The sequence below is a fragment of the Pan paniscus genome, chromosome X (assembly GCF_029289425.2).
Source record: "Pan paniscus chromosome X, NHGRI_mPanPan1-v2.0_pri, whole genome shotgun sequence".
NCBI classification, from domain to species: Eukaryota; Metazoa; Chordata; class Mammalia; order Primates; family Hominidae; genus Pan; species Pan paniscus.
In genome coordinates this window covers 22442643-22460421 of record NC_073272.2, presented here as the reverse complement: position 1 = coordinate 22460421, position 17779 = coordinate 22442643, and positions in this window count along the sequence as shown.

Genomic DNA, 17779 nt, shown 5'->3' with positions numbered 1-17779 from the left:
CTGTTTTGGTTACTGTAGCCTTGTAGTATAGTTTGAAGTCAGGTAGCGTGATGCCTCCAGCTTTGTTCTTTTGGCTTAGGATTGACTTGGTGATGCGAGCTCTTTTTTGGTTCCGTATGAACTTTAAAGTAGTTTTTTCCAATTCTGTGAAGAAAGTCATTGGTAGCTTGATGGGGATGTCATTGAATCTATAAATTACCTTGGGCAGTATGGCCATTTTTACAATATTGATTCTTCCTACCCATGAGCATGGAATGTTCTTCCATTTGTTTGTATCCTCTTTTATTTCATTGAGCAGTGGTTTGTAGTTCTCCTTGAAGAGGTCCTTCACGTCCCTTGTAAGTTGGATTCCTAGGTATTTTATTCTCTTTGAAGCAATTGTGAATGGGAGTTCACTCATGATTTGGCTCTCTGTTTGTCTGCTATTGGTGTATAAGAATGCTTGTGATTTTTGTACATCGATTTTGTATCCTGAGACTTTGCTGAAGTTGCTTATCAGCTTAAGGAGATTTTGGGCTGAGACAATGGGGTTTTCTAGATATACAATCATGTCATCTGCAAACAGGGACAATTTGACTTCCTCTTTTCCTAATTGAATACCCTTTATTTCCTTCTCCTGCCTAATTGCCCTGGCCAGAACTTCCAACACTATGTTGAATGGGAGTGGTGAGAGAGGGCATCCCTGTCTTGTGCCAGTTTTCAAAGGGAATGCTTCCAGTTTTTGCCCACTTAGTATGATATTGGCTGTGGGTTTGTCATAGATAGCTCTTATTATTTTGAGATACGTGCCATCAATAGCTAATTTATTGAGAGTTTTTAGCATGAAGTGTTGTTGAATTTTGTCAAAGGCCTTTTCTGCATCTTTTGAGATAATCATGTGGTTTTTGTCTTTGGTTCTGTTTATATGCTGGAGAGACACAACATACCAGAATCTCTGGGACACATTCAAAGCAGTGTGTAGAGGGAAATTTATAGCACTAAATGCCCACAAGAGAAAGCAGGAAAGATCCAAAATTGACACCCTAACATCACAATTAAAAGAACTAGAAAAGCAAGAGCAAACACATTGAAAAGCTAGCAGAAGGCAAGAAATAACTAAAATCAGAGCAGAACTGAAGGAAATAGAGACACAAAAAACCCTTCAAAAAATTAATGAATCCAGGAGTTGGTTTTTTGAAAGGATCAACAAAATTGATAGACCACTAGCAAGACTAATAAAGAAGAAAAGAGAGAAGAATCAAATAGACGCAATAAAAAATGATAAAGGGGATATCACCACCGATCCCACAGAAATACAAACTACCATCAAAGAATACTACAAACACCTCTACGCAAATAAACTAGAAAATCTAGAAGAAATGGATAAATTCCTCGACACATACCTCCTCCCAAGACTAAACCAGGAAGAAGTCGACTCTCTGAATAGATCAATAACAGGCTCTGAAATTGTAGCAATAATCAATAGCTTACCAACCAAAAAGAGTCCAGGACCAGATGGATTCACAGCCGAATTCTACCAGAGGTACAAGGAGGAACTGGTACCATTCCTTCTGAAACTATTCCAATCAATAGAAAAAGAGGGAATCCTCCCTAACTCATTTTATGAGGCCAGCATCATCCTGATACCAAAGCCGGGCAGAGACACAACCAAAAAAGATAGTTTTAGACCAATATCCTTGATGAACATTGATGCAAAAATCCTCAATAAAATACTGGCAAACCAAATCCAGCAGCACATCAAAAAGCTTATCCACCATGATCAAGTGAGCTTCATCCCTGGGATGCAAGGCTGATTCAATAAACAACTAAGTCTTATTGGTAGTAGATATTATTAGACAAATGTTCCATTACTTGCAGCTAAAAGCACTTCTAACCAATATAGAAAGTAACAGGGAAAAAAATGAAATACAAAGATATATTATTTGCTTTCTTAGTTGCTACAAAATAATTTCCAGAAATCTTTTGGTTTTAACTTTATACTACCCCCAGAATGCAATCAGAAAATATGGAGGGATATTTGAATCTACTGCACTATAGTGGTGGGCTGGGGGCTGACAGGTGTAAGAGTAGAGTGAGAATAAACTATTACCCAGAAATATGCTTGGCCCATTTCAAGAGGGATATTTCTGAATCATTTCTTAAATTATGAATACTTATTTAATGTGGTATATATACACCATGGAGTACTACTCAGCCATAAAACAGAATGAAATAAAAGCCTTTGCAGCAACTTGGATGGAGCTGGTGGCCATTATTCTAAGTGAAGTAACTCAAGAATGGAAAACCAAATATCATATGTTCTCACTTATAAGTGGGAGCTAAGCTATGAGGATGCAAAGGCATAAAAATGATATAATGGACTTTGGGGACTTGGCAGGGTAAGGGTAGGAGGGTTGAGGGATAAAAGACTACATATTGGGTGCAGCATACACTGTTCAGATGATGGGTGCACCAAAATCTCAGAAATCACCACTAAGGAACTATCTATGTAACCAAAAGCCACCTGTACCCCCAAAATTGTTAAAAATTTTTAAAATAAAATTTTCGTTTAAAGAAAAATAAAGAATACTTACTTGATTGGCTAGCTTTCCAGCCCCAATTATCTAGGTCTACACTGTCAGTAGCTGCTCTACAACTCTTCTAGTCTGAATGCAGACCTCGCAAGCCCTCATTTGTATTATTGTTGTTTCAACAAAAGTGCCTTCGCTGGGTACTTTATGAACATTGACATCCCATTACTTTAGTTAGCTCAGAGTTTACAGATGTAAATTATATTATACTCTCTGTAATAAACTTAATTACAGAAGCTTCTGATGACTGTGATTTACTTCTCAAGGGTGACAGAACTCTTTGAATTTCCCAGCAACGGACACACATTCTGATTAAACAATGAATATACTCTTTTTTGAACACTGCGAACCTGAAAGTATCTTTACAGAAGCATCAAATAATTTTGATTAATGCTTAAGTAAAATATATACAGAGGTAGAAAAAATCTTTGAGAGATCATCCAATACTACTCTTGGTTTAAATGTGAAGAGAGCGAGGTCCAGGGGAGTGTTACCATTGATCATCTTAAAAATGCAAGTGTTTTCATGTTTTCTAAACCAATCGGAAAAAAGAGCAGCTTTAAGAAACGTTTAGGGGGAGATTTTTTTCTTTTTCTTTTTCTTTTCCTTTTTTAAAAATTTTTATTATTAGTTCTGGGGTACATGTGCAAGACATGCAGGTTTGTTACATAGGGTAACGTGTGTCAAGGTGGTTTGCTGCACCTATCAACCCATCACTTAAGTATTAAGCCCAGCATGCACTAGCTATTTTTCCTGATGCTCTCCATCCCCCCACCCAACCTGCCTAGAGGTCCCAGTGTGTGTTGTTCCCCTCCCTGTATCCATGTGTTCTCATTGTTCAGCTCCCACTTATAAGTGAAAACATGTGGTGTTTGGTTTTGTGTTCCTGTGTTAGTTTGTTGAAGGTAATGGCTTCCAGCTCCATCCATGTCCCTGCAAAGGACATGATCTCCTTCCTTTTTATCATTGTATAGTATTCCATGGTGTATATGTACCACCTTGCCTTTATCCAGTCTATCGTTGTTGGGCATTTGGGTTGATTCCATGTCTTTGCCGTCGTGAATAGTGCTGCAGTGAACATACGTGCGCATGTATCTTTCTAACAGAACAATTTATATTCCTTTGGGTATATACCCATTAATGGGATGGGTGGGTCAAATGATATTTCTGCCTCTAGGTCTTTGAGGAATCACCACACCATCTTCCACAATGGTTGAACTAATTTACATTCCCACCAACAGTGTAAAAGCATTTCTATTTCTCTGCAATCTCACCAGCATCTGTTGTTTTTTGAGTTTTTGATAATCATCATTCTGACTGGCATGAGATGGTATCTAATTGTGGTTTCGATCTGCATTTCTCTAATGATCAGTATGTTGAGCTTTTTTTCATGTTTGTTGGCCACATGAATGTCTTCTTCTGAGAAGTGTCTGTTCATGTCCTTTGGCCACTTTTTAATGGGGTTGTTTTATTCTTGTACATTTGTTTGAGTTCCTTGTAGACTCTGGATATTAGACCTTTGTCAGATGGAAAGATTGCAAAAATTTTCTCCCACTCTGTTGGTTGCCTGTTCACTCTGTCGGTAGTTTCTTTTAGTGTGCGGAAGGTCCTTAGTTTAATTAGATCCCATTTATCAATTTTTGCTTTTGTTGCAATTGCTTTTTGGGATTTCACCATGAAATCTTTGCCCTTGCCTATGTCCTGAATAGTATTGCCTACATTTTCTTCTAGGGTTTTTATAGTTTTGGGTTTTGTATTTAAGTCTTTAATCCATCTTGAGTTCATTTTTGCATAAGGTGTGGGGAAGGGGTCCAGTTTCAATTTTCTGCATATGGAGAGCCAGTTCTCCCAGGACCATTTATTAAATAGGGAATCCCTTCCCCATCGCTTGTTTTTGTCAGGTTTGTCAAAGATCAGATGGTTGTAGATGTGCAATCTTATTTTTGAGTTCTCAATTCTGTTCCATTGGTCTATCTGTCTGTTTCTGTACCAGTACCATGATGCTTTGGTTATTGTAGCTTTATGGTATAGTTTGAAGTTCAGTAGTGTAATGCCTCCAGCTTTGTTCTCTTTGCTTAGTATTGTCTTGGCTATATGAGCCCTTTATTAGTTCCATATGAATTTTAAACTAGTTTTTTCTAATTCTGTGAAGAATGTCAATGGTAGTTTAATGGGAATAGCATTGAATCTATAAATTTCTTTGGGCAGTATGGCCATTTTCACAATATTGATTCTCCCTATCCATGAGCATGGAATATTTTTCCGTTTGTTTGTGTCCTCTCTGATTTCCTTGAGCAGTGGTTTATAGTTCTTGTTGAAGAGGTCCTTCACTTCCCTTGTTAGCTGTATTCCTAGGTATTTTATTCTCTTCACAGCAATTGTGATAGAAGGGAAATAATAGATACCTCTAGAGGTGTCATTCTCAGTACAAACCTAAGACAGTCTCTTAGGACTCCCAGAGACCTTTAGGATAAATCTGAGTAGCATTGGGAAGAACCAAGGAAAGTCTGGGAACTATACAGGTGATATTAATCTCATCTATAGACTATAAAATGTATATTATATATGCAAATATGGCTGTTTAAACTGGCTGATACAGGGTTTCATGTCCTGCTCAGAAAGCACTAGAAACATGCTTTCCTTCAACATGACTCCCAATGCCATGACTCCATTTGACAATGGCTAATGTGACACAGATCATCCTTATTTTCCCTGTGGCATCAAACTGAGATAGACACAGTAATAATATCCACGTTATGCTTTATCTCATGTTGCTCACTTAGTGGCTAAGTTGCAACTATTCACCCTACTACCCAATTAATCCTTTTGCACAGGATGTTAAACAATATGAAAATGTAAGACTCCAATATGTTTTCAATGACCTTAAATTGTACTAAGAGAGATAAGTTATCCCCATAAGGCATTATATGATTAAGTTCATGGGCTACAAAAACTAAAGTAGTGCACCCCACTTGGCTTAATTCTTGGCACAGAAAAACTCACTGTGAGTGTGTGTCTGTGTGTGTATATACTGAGTTTTCTGTGCCAATTAAATTATGTCCAGTAAATAACCTAGAAACGCAAAGAAAAAGATGTTGTAGGTCAGCTAGTCCCTTGCTACCCAAAGTGTGGCCCCTGGACCAGCAGCACTGACATCACCTGGGTGGGAGCTTGTTATAAGTGCAGAATGGCAGGCCAATCTCAGACCTGCTAATCAATATTCATTTTAACAAGATCCCCCAGGTGATATACATTAAAGTTTGAGATGTGCTGGTCTAGTTGACTTCCTTTATTTGACACATGAAGTTACTAAGGTCCAAAGAGAGTAAACGATTTGTCTGCCTCTCAGACTTCATACATTTTTCAAAATAATTCAGGAATAAAAGTGACTTTGTTAAGATGTAAAAGAGGTGATACATAACAGGAAGATTCACAAAAACAAAATATTAATGGATGTAGCAGAAAAATTAATATCAACCAAAATATCAAGTATCATTCTTTGTTAGTGGGATTTCTCTTTACCTTCAGTTGTAAGTTGAATCATGGTCAATTTTAATGAGGATATATCTTAAAATGTAACTCTTGCTCCTCAGTCCTGTAGTGCATACATCATATAAATGTAGTAAGTTAGAGAGTATCAGACCACAAACTCAGGCATGCATGAAATGGACCTTCATTCTATAATTCGACTTAATTTCGACCTTGAGCCCCTCGCTCTCCCACCAAACCTTAATCTTAAGTAATTTGGTGTCCTTTCCCTTTCTCCTAGGTTATGTCAAAGTTTTGAAGGCTTTTCCAGCATACCAAAAATTCAGGGGGAAAGGGATTGACAAGGGATGTAACAAGATCAGCAGCCACACAAACTCAAATGTCCTCAAACTCCAGGCAGGTACATAATGTGTAAAGCAGGATATGGCAAATTGGACAATTCAGATCCCATATAAAGAGGACAGTTTCTCTTTTAGCGTCACTAGCTGGTTTTAGCTCCAGAATTTCAACATTTAGAGTTATTTATTAGTCAATAGTTCCCCACTTCCGGTCTGGTGTACTCCCTTAGTGCAAGAAAAGCCTGCTTAACTCACCTTCATACCTCAATGTATTCATTCATGGATATTCATTCATTTATTCATTCAACAAGTATAAATTGAGCACCCACCATGTCCTAGGCATGTATTAGGCATAAGGAACACAGTCTTTACCGTGATAGAGCTTGCATTCTTAAGTGGGGTGAAACTGGCATTTAACAAATAACAAGTAAATGAATAAGGTAATGACATCTAATGTGTAAAATGAAAAGCCATATTATCACAAGGTTAATGAAAGCTTTGGAGTGAGCCTATGCAGCCAGCCTGCCAGAAGTTCCAAGGGTTCAGGTGTGTGATCTGAATCTCTACCCTGATTCAGGCTGTGTTTTGGCATCTTCTAATTTCGTTGTCTACTTAATAGCTCATGGGAGTAATTCTGGGTCCTGTGAATACATAGAGCAGTGGTATTTCCAAGCATTCCCCTGTTAATTGGCGCAAATTGTGTCAGCCCGACATGGAGAAATAGGGCCAGAAGAATGTTAGAAACTAAGGCAGCCACCCTTCACCCCATAGTTGCCCTAGACAGGGCAGCCTGCCATTCCTCCACCAGTCCTCACTTTTCCCTTCATAACACTTTTCACCCACTCCCATTCTCAAGAGAATAAGAAATTTAGCCTCCCTTTGGGTGAAAAACAAGGGTGGGAGGAGAATGAGTGCTTGTCTTTAATCAAATCTGAGTAGTCGTAGGTCTTGGTATCATGATATTTACTGTATTTTGTTCAGTAGTTCTTAGTAGCCCCATGGCTTGCCCTTCACCCATATAATCATTGTTAATCATGCCCTAAAAGTATGGTAGAACCAACTTAGAACAAATAGTCACTATTCAACTTGAACTTTAAAATAGAAGTTCTAAACTCCTTAGCTGGGAAAATGGCCTATAAGCCAAAGTGCTTTTGAGCTTCAGCTATAGTATTCCTAGGAGTGGGCTTGCAGAAGCCCAGGTATATACTTTCACTATGGCTTTGTACTTACTTTGTCTTATTTGATGATAAAATAGAGCATGGTTTTCATTGCTAAAGCAACAACAAAACTGAATTCTTTCATTTTGTCTTCAGACAGCTTGAATAATGTTAGAATTGGCTTATCTTTAGCAATTGACATTACATTTATGTTGTGTATGCTGAATACAAGTAGATTTAGGAAAAGGAAGTAGAGAAAAGGAGTTTTTCTCTCATTTAAGATCCTGATTTGAACAAGTATCCAGGGATGGCTCTAGACAAAATAATAAATTGGGTGAAGATTTTTCTTTGAGATATTCCCATATCTCCTATTGAGGAGCTTCTCTTTCCCTTCCTTACTCTTTTTTCACTTTATGTTTCCCCAAAGACTTGTAGTCAAGCCAGGAATCTCATTTCTGAAAATCTCAGCTAAGATTTATACTAATCACCAAGAAAAAGCTGAGTCAGCCACTGTTAGAGGTATTAGCACTCCAACAAGAGCATCACAAAAGACTCAAAGTTTCACAAGAGTCAAAGTCATGGATAATAATAGCAGCAATATTCATTAATTCAACAAGCATTTATTGTGCACCTAACATATGCCAAGCACTGGACCATGGTGAACAAAACAAAGGTATTGCTTTCATGAAACTTCCATTTTAAGAAAACCAAAGCTCATAAATAAATAAGTATATAAGATAATGTTAGGTACCAATAAGTGTCATTAATAAAATAAGGGAAGGTAAGAGACTAGAGGCCAATGGATGGGAGGTAGGACCCAATTTGCACATAGTGACCAATGAAGGCCTGTCTGATGAGAAGACATTTGAGAGGAGACCTGAATAAAATGCAGGAATAAGCCATGTGCAATGTGAATTTCTGGGTTGAGGAGCATTCAGATGAGAGAAATCAGCATATAAAAAGTCTCTCAGCTGGAACATGCTTACGTGGTCAAAAAACAGCAAGAAAATTGTAACCAGATGAAAGTGAGGGATGGAAGATAGCAATAAGAGAGGAGATCAGAGACATCAGCTGAAGCCAAATCACATAGGGTCTTTTAGATCCTGGTAAGGACTTGGGATTTCGTTCAAAGTATGATGGGAAGCCAATATAGGGTTTTGAGTTAAGGGAGTGACAAGACCTGATTTTAGAAAAGATTCTTCAGGCTTCTGTGGGGTGAATAGACTCTAGGCAAGACTGTAAGCAGGAACACCAGTTAGGAAGCCACTGAAACAGTTCAGGGAAGAGATAATTGTGGCTTGGACTAGAAAGATTGACATTTTCAGGTTTGTGATATAATCACATTTGACACTTAATGAACACTCAGTTCCTACGGGTTATACAAACATTATCCTCATAACCACTGTGTGGCATAAGTACCATCATTAGCCCCTGTTTACTAAGGAGAAAAAAATGATTTTTAAAAGAGGATAACTTATCTCATTTTCATCATCTAGCCCTGATTTACCAAGAAGGAATCCAAATTTAAAGAGAGTAAGTAACATATCCAAGGTCACACAAATAACAAATAATAGACCCTGAGTTCATACAAATTTATCTAACTCAAGGACTCAGAACTGTTTTTGCTCTCAATAAACTATATGGGCCACAATTACTGATGTTGGGCTAATATTTGAGGCAAACTCATTATATTCAGGGTGAGGAAAGAGTACCATCACATATTAACCACAGGCCAGGGAGGAGTAAACAAGGGTAGTTAGTGTTAACTTTAGGGCTAGGCAACCTTATCTTTAGGCTGTGCTGCTTAATAGAGGCCCTGGAATGAGAGATTCTTAGATTCACACAAAATAAGATTTTTGAAGGCCTTTAGAAGCCAATATGGTTTGGGTGTTTTGTCCCCTCCAAATCTCATGTGGAAATGTGATCCCCAGTGTTGGAGGAGGGCACAGTGGGAGGCGTTTGGGTCATGGAGGCAGATCCCTCATGGATGTCGTGATGCTGTCCTTGAGATGAGTGAGTTCTCACCCTATGAGTTCATGCAAGAGCTGGTTGTTTAAAAGAGCCTAGCATCTCTCTTGCTCTCTCTCTCTCTCACCATGTGACACGCGGTCTCCCCTTCACCTTCTGCTGTGACTGTAAGCTTCCGGAGGCCCTCATCATCCAGCACCATGCTTTGTGTACAGCCTGCCGAACTGTGAGCCAAATAAACCTCTTTTCTTTATAAATTACCTAGTCTCAGGTATTCTTTTATAGCAATGCAAAACTGACTAATATGGAAGCCAAGAAATATATATATTAAAATGAATACAACTTTTAGACTATAGTCTTTTCCTTTTGGCCACAAAGCAGGTGTGTGCAGCTCGAGTTATTCTGATTGCGAAAGGACTGATCTGTGAAGCTTCTAAGTCTTTATGAGAAAAAGAGAAGGTGGGACACATTGGAACATACTTTCTTGATTGGTTAGCCTTAGAAGTCTGAGTGAGAGTTGACTTTAAGAGAACCAGCAGCTGACAGGGCTGTTTCACACCAAGTGAGAGTTTAATAAACAAAATCACAATTGGTCCCAGCTTGACTTCAGTGTTTTTGAGAATGACATCCAAGATGGCATAATCACTGAGGAGAAAATCACAGTCTTGTTTGCACTTGGAAATTGCTAGGTTGGTGTCAGCTGTTGTTCACTCATGGTTGAACTTCTCTGTCATTAGATTTCAGAATAGGTAACACAAAGGGAGAGGATGGTGTCATTGGCTTCCCAGGCTATTGAGCAAATAAGACCTCAGGGAAATCTTATTTACAGTTGACCATGTACTCACTACATGTGGTCAACTTCATGTTAAAAATGCTATATAAACCATGGTGAAGGTGGGGAGGGGGGAGGGGGAGGAGAGGAAGAAGCGTGACATTGTCCTTGCCCTCAAGGGGCTTACAACACTGCAAACACTCAAGGAAAATTACAAATACAAAGGTGTGCCAATTATCAATGTATTGCCTCTCAGTTGCAAATCCACCCTTCTTTCCCCTGCTTTGTGATACTGGAGCTGGACCCTGTATTTCTCTTTTGCCAGCTGGCTCAGTGCTAGGCACTGGAAGTGCATGGCAGGGCAAAGAGACTTCTATTCCTAATATGCTTTTCTGGTTTCCTGTCTGCCTCTGCAGCACAGGTGGCCAGGGCCATGCAGATCACTCAGAGGTACTCACCCCTCAGTGAGTTTCAGCAGCACCCATACAGGTAGCCTCTCAGCCACTTTCAGCAGCATTCTCACAGGCAGTTTCCCAGCAAGTTCCGTTAGTAACCTAGAGGACTGCTTCCCAGAGTTTTAGTAGCATTCCTGGGCAACTTCTTGGTGAGCCTCATCAGCATCTCCAAGGGTAGCTTCCTGGTGAGTTTAGTTAGTACCTCGGCCAGCAGTGTTTTGCTTGCCAGCCCCTGTCTGCAGCACCTCAGTGAAGTTCACTACTAATCAGTGGGCCACAGCCACACACCCTCAACTGAGGTCTGAATCTCAGCCTTGGTGGGGGCTGAGGGAAGGTCTTCCAAATGTGTTCCTCCCTAGGTATTCCACTTCAACCCTAGAGGTAGTGGCTGCTCCCTATATCTGCTATCTCTGTATTCTTTAGAATTATCCTTGACCTCATAGTAGCTAATCCCATGTTATTAGTTAATAATTCTTTATATTAAACTCTCTGTGTTCTAATTACTGTATGGTTTCTGTTTCCTGACAGAAACCTAGCTGACACAAAAAGTAAGAGAATATAAGTGCAAAACTGGAGGATAATGAAAAGAGATGCTCTAGGAATTCAGAAAGTGCAAAGTTAAATGTGGACTGTTGAGTCAAGAGAGGGCTTCATGGAAGACCTATAACCTGAGTTGGACCCACCCTGACAGGGAAAGAGAGTGTGTGTATATGAGACAGACAGAGAAACAGACAGACAGAAACAGAGAAAGAGAAAGAGATGGAGACACAGAGAGTGACAGAGGGAGAGAGAAAAAGAACCAGGGGCCAAATAAAAGGATTCATTTTTAACACAGTGAGAAGTAATTTTATAGTGTCGAAATAGATTCAGAATTGACTAACCAATTAGTTAATTCAACAAATTAAGTGCAGGTTTTCAGCAATGAACAAAATATATGAAAATGTTTGTCCTCATGGGGCTTACATTATAGTGGTGGGCAAAGGGCAAGGCAGCAGAGAAACAATAAAACAATAGACATGATAAGCATGTTAACTGGTAAAATAGAGGCTGGTAAGTGAAATGAAAAAAGAAAAGTCTAGGAGGGAGGATGTAGTTCTTCTTGCTACTATAACAAACTACTACAAATAGCGGCTTAAAACAACACAAACTGTGTTATAGTTAGGAAGTCAGAAGTGCTGAAATCAAGATTTGGACAGGACTGGCATTTCTTCTGGAGGCTTTAGGGCAGATTCATTTCCTTGCCTCTTTCAGTTTCTAGAGGACACCTACACTCCTTGGCTCATGACCTTTTCCTCTTTATTCAAGACTAGCAGCAAGGCAGCATCCTCCAATCTCTCTGCTCTCTGATCTGTTTCCATGTCACATCTTCTCTGGCTCTGTCCTTCCTGTCCCCCTCTTATAAGAACACTTGTGATTACATCCGACCTACCCAGATAATCCAGTATAATGCCCCCTGTGGGGTATAATCCGGGGGGATAATCCCTTGGGGGGACATTATTCTGCTATCACAGGAGGGTTCCAATTGGTGGTCATGGTAAGCCTCATTGATTAAGGTAAGATTTGAGCAAACCCTTAAGATAAGGGAGTTACCTATAAAGGTATATTTACAGAGAATGTTCTGGTAAAAGATAGCCAGTGCAAAGGCTGTAAGTCCAAAGGATTCCCAGTGTGTTCAAGGAACAAGGATGCCAGCACAGCTGACACAGTGAATCAGAGTACTAAGAGACAAATAAAATCAGAAAGTGGGGAAACCAGGTCATTTGAGGTAAAGGATTCGGGTGGGGACATTGAACAGCGGAGGACAGTGATTTGCCTTACACATTAATGGCTCATTCTGCCTACCATATTGAGAGTAGACTGTAGGAAGGCAGAAGATTAATCAGTAACAACTACTTAGAATGCTGTGTGGAGAAGAATGCTGAGACCAAATTCAGACTCAACAGGAAAGAAGGCCACCACCTACTCACTGTGGGCATGGAAGAAATGAAAACACAGCTGGAGTCTTTTGGCCCAGTATTTTCCACCCCTGTAATGGATATGGGTTTCCTGGAATGTTAGACTAAGGGAGTGTGTTTCGTGTATTTTATGAAGAATCATAAAAAGGATTTTGAGCAGAACAGATATGTTAATATGTGTCTAAAAACTGTGCTTTTATTGAGGCAGCAGTAAGAAAAGCATCTCACTGAACTAAAATTCAAATGTGTACATTTCTCATATTCTTGATACCTCTTGCAATGTATTAATACTTAGTAAAACCTGAAATGTCTAACACATGCAGGACTTGTGGTAATGGTTTCTTGGCTGTTGCAATTTTATTTTTCATTGCAAACACCTAACAGTTCAGATGGTTCCCTTTCCTCAATCAACCTGATGCTATTTAAATATAGGGATATGATGCTTGTGGTTAAGACAGAGAGGCTGTTCATCTGGTTTCAAGCTGATCCTCACAACATACCTGCCTGTATGGTGGTCATTAAGGGCTCACCGTCTCCTGTGCAGCTTTACAAACCTAGGAAACTGACTTTATCAAATATTCAAGAAAATCAGTCCTTGGGAAGCAAGATATGGCTACTATACCCAAGTGTTAATTAATTGACTTGAAGTGTGAGGTTGATGACAGTTTTCTACAGAGAAAATTTACTTCTGACAATAACCACTTGAAAGGCTAGACTATTCACTCAACACATAATGAATGAGCAACTGCTCTATACCAGACATTGTCATAGACACTTGAAAAAATCAGTTTTTTTAAAGGTTTCTCCTTTGCATATTTTGAAAGTAGAGCCAACAAGATTTCCTGATAAATTGTATATGAAGAGAAAGAGAAATGAGGGATGAAGTCAAATCTTGGGGAAGGAAAGATGGTCAGTAAGTAAATCTCCATGAAGAGGGTGCTCTTGTTTTGGGCAATGCCATGGGCTCCCTTGGTTGTCTCCAAACCTTCCATCGAAGTCTATTACACGGAACAGCCCTGTGTTAGTTACACGTGGAGAGAAGGAAGGTGAAATGGAAGTACCTGTGCAGGGGCCAAGTGGCAGGAGGCCAGATCATGGCCTCGTGAGTGGGGATCAAGAATTTAGATGGAGTAGGAATTCAGAAAAAGAGATTCCCAGGAAACGAAGTCTCCCCACCTCATCAATCCTTACAAATATTGTGACAGACCCTGGCCATCGTACAATACAGATTTGAGGGCTTGATAAAGTTCACATGGCTTACAAATAAAAGAGGGACTGAAGAAACCTAGAAGACTTGGAACTATTTAGGCATTCAGAATGCATTGCTTTTTATTAAATAATTATAGATAGAATTATTGTAAGTTAGAAACTAAGATAAGCATGTTAATCCTCATCACAACCTTAGCATATAGGTACTCAAATCTCATAAATGAGAAAATTGGGACCTTGAGAAAGTAAAGCAAATTGCTCACATTCACCTGGCAAGAAAGAGGGAGAAGTCTTAAACCTTAACCCCAGGGTGTTTTCACCCCATAAAATGTACCTTCCTTGGGCTTGGAGTTAATAAAGAACATGCCTATGTGTAATATCTTTTTTATGTGTCTATGTGCCTAGGTTACCTATTGGACACACTTCTGTATATTTTAACCATCATGGTTTCTGATGATTCTCAACAGATTTTTTTCTTTGCTTATAAAACTCTGCATAAGGCCTTCAGCTCTGGTACATTAAACATAAGCAATATGGTGTAAGCTTCAAGGGGCAGGGATTTTCCCTGCTTATTCATTGCCTCTCCAACACCTAGAACAGCTTCTGGCACATAGTAGGTGCTCAACAACTATGTGTTGAATGAACAATTCATAGATCTATTCAACCATCTGGCTTGCTGTGTATGGCCACAAAATCTAATCCTTGACTGGGAAGGTGAATCAAACAGGACTCAAAAGGGACTCTTCCTCATTTGGAAGACTGAACCTCAGAGGACATACTATCTAGGGAACCAATGTTTTCTGTGTAATTGATAATTCCACTTTCTAAATGAGTATTGGGTTTCACCCAAAAGCCTGTCTAGGATCTCTGCCACTTTATGCATTGGGGAGGAGAGTCCCACCCCCACTTCCTGTGCTGCCCAGATCTATGTTAATTCCTGCTGAACTTCTTTTAGCAATATTCTGTGATCTATACACACTTAGCTCCTGTGTCAGCTTTCTGTTTCAATTCTCTTTGAATTCTAGCATCCTGATTCACTATCCTTCTTCTTACCATTAGCTGCCATCACCATCTGCCATCCAGCCCTCTTAAACTTTCCTCCAGACACTGGCTACTGGTTGGGCCAGGTCCCTTTAATGTGTCCTCTCTCTCTTTCAAGTGAAATTATCCCACTCTGACCCTCACCATGTCTTCTGGATACCTGGTTCTACCTGGACCACTTTCACAAACTACGTGTTTGGGTTTTTGTTTGTTTGTTCACTTGTTTGTTTTAGCTTTTTGTTGAAACATACATGGAGAAACGTGTACTGATAACACGTGCACAGGATGATAAATTTTCATAAACTGAACACGTCTACATTACCAGCACACAGATCAAGAAAGATAATATTACCAGTATCTCAAAAGCTGCTGTCTTGCTCTTTCCTGTTACTACCCCCACCAAAGGTCACCATCATCCCCACTGCTTTTCCTTCACTCTCTTCCCTTTAATCTCCTATTGATTAATATGTTCAGACATAAGAATTGTTTTGGGGAGGGGAGCTTTTTACACTCTCCTATGAAGTTTCTACTTTAGATACCCTGATTGAAAAGGGGGTTTTCTCATCTCTTGTGTCCTGTGAAATAGGTTCAAAAGCCAATAGAAATAACTACTATTGTTTGTTATTTTTATTATATTGCTTATTATTGCTCATTATTGCTCAGTTTTGCTAAAAACTTCATATGCAAATAACAGTTCAGTCTGTGACAATGTCAAATGGACAAACCAGGAAAAGAACTCATTGCAAAGAGATGATGAAAATTCCATGAATATTGACATACCACAACTTCAGCATATTCAGCCCAAATTTCTGTCATTTCAGAAGTGTTTCCATAAGTTTTACTGATGCCATCAATCCAGTCTAAGGGTGAACATGCATGTTGCTTACAACCACTGAACAGCAATAAGATCAATTTCTCTCTAAGCCAGATTTCATATTGGCTGTAAGTCAGATATCTATAGACATCTGTCTCTGCAACTACACTTGAGCTTGCATATTGAAAAGTAAATGACATTTAAATATTTGTATACATATATTATATATAATATATTATATACATTTGTATATATAATATATGTATATATATTTGTATTTTTATATCTGTATATCAAGGGATTTGTGAGATTACCTTTGAGAGTATTTTATTTGGTCAACAGTGCTTAGAGCTTCTTAGAAGTTTTATGCCAGGAAGAGTTAATTAAATACAATGCATCCTGGGGCTCAAGAGCTGAAAGCCTAATGAGATCCAATGTTTCATAAGAGACTACTTAAATTGAAAGAGTGGCAGAATTATCAAGAAGCTTCTGATAAACCTTGAGCTTGATATGTCCCTCATTTCATTTTTGGTCTGATACAACACACAGCCCATTGCAGTGTACATTTCTGCATTTATAGGTGCCAGAATCTCCTCAGCTCACTTGAGGAAGACAATTTGAGATAAGATTTATTTTGATGGTGTTTTAGATGCTGTTCTGTCTAATAATGATAATGACAGTGTATGGAATCTGGCACAACAGAAGTGCATAAGCTGCTGGGGAGCGAGAGGCCCCAAATTTCATAAGAAAATGCTCATTATCCTTCACCAGCAGCAGATAAAGTTGAAATTTATTCCTACTGGTGGCTTGCGGCCCAAAACACCCGACCATTTCAAAGGCGCACAGATTATAGTACTTTGGAAATCACCCAACATGGAAGGGCACGGGAATGTTTTTGCTTTCCAGAGAAAGCCACAGTTCTATGTCTGCTTTAAGTTTTCCAATTGTATCAAGTTCTCCAGGATCAACTGGAGTTTTAGTAGGTAGCATGAGAAAAGACTCAGGAGGGTTCACAGGAACTTTAGGGGAGACAGCAGGAATTGTGAATATGCAGCTGGTAAAGCTCTACATCAGTTGCTCACCCACTCTTTGGCTCCTTTAACAGAGAATAAGATACTTCTTTCTCTGGGATGCAGACAGGATAAAAATTGAGGGCAAGGCCAGACACAGGCACGCCAGGATTGCTCAAATGCCCCTGAGACACTGTATGGGTGGTGCCTCCCTCACACACCTTTCTCTGCTCCCACTTGGGTTTCTGCTAGAAACACAGTTTTCAGTGTCCTGGCCTACCAGTCCAATTTATTTAATATGGAAGTGCACTTAATTGAAGTAATGTGTCCTTTACTTCTAATACCACTCAATTTTACTGTAATTGCCTTTTTGGTCTCAGCCTGTGACAGTCAGCTAAGTGTGTAGGAGATTAGAGTTACCGTATTTAGACTTATGCAAATAAATATACACTATAGAGATCAAAAATATAGAATGCCATTGCTGGATAGCAAGTGTGGTTCTTCCCGTTTGCAAATTACAAAAATAGCAGAACATACCTTGTTACCTTTCAAAGCTTTGATACTCTTCGTTCTTAACTTTTAAATTGTATATATAAAACAAATCATTAACCGTAACATCTGTTTAATGAAAAGATCATATCTTATAAAATCAGATCATTTGAGAATCTATAAATAAACTCAATGGCGTGTAAATTGCTTAATGGAAGGGAGAAATAGCTTTCTCATTGATTAAAAATGTTTTCTCCTGTCACCTTTAGCCTATTAATAGGCCCATTTCTGAATTAAAAGCTAAGCTGCACACCATGAGTGCTAGGGACAGAGAGCGCATTTCAGTCTTTCTCAAATTTTAACGTGCATGTAAACCACCTAGAAATTTTGTGAAAATGCAGATTCTGATTCATCAGGAAGAGGTTGGGGCTTGAGATTCCACCTTTCTAACAAAGTCTGGGTGATGCTACTGGTCTGTGGACCCCACTTTGAGTATTAAAGACATAGACAAT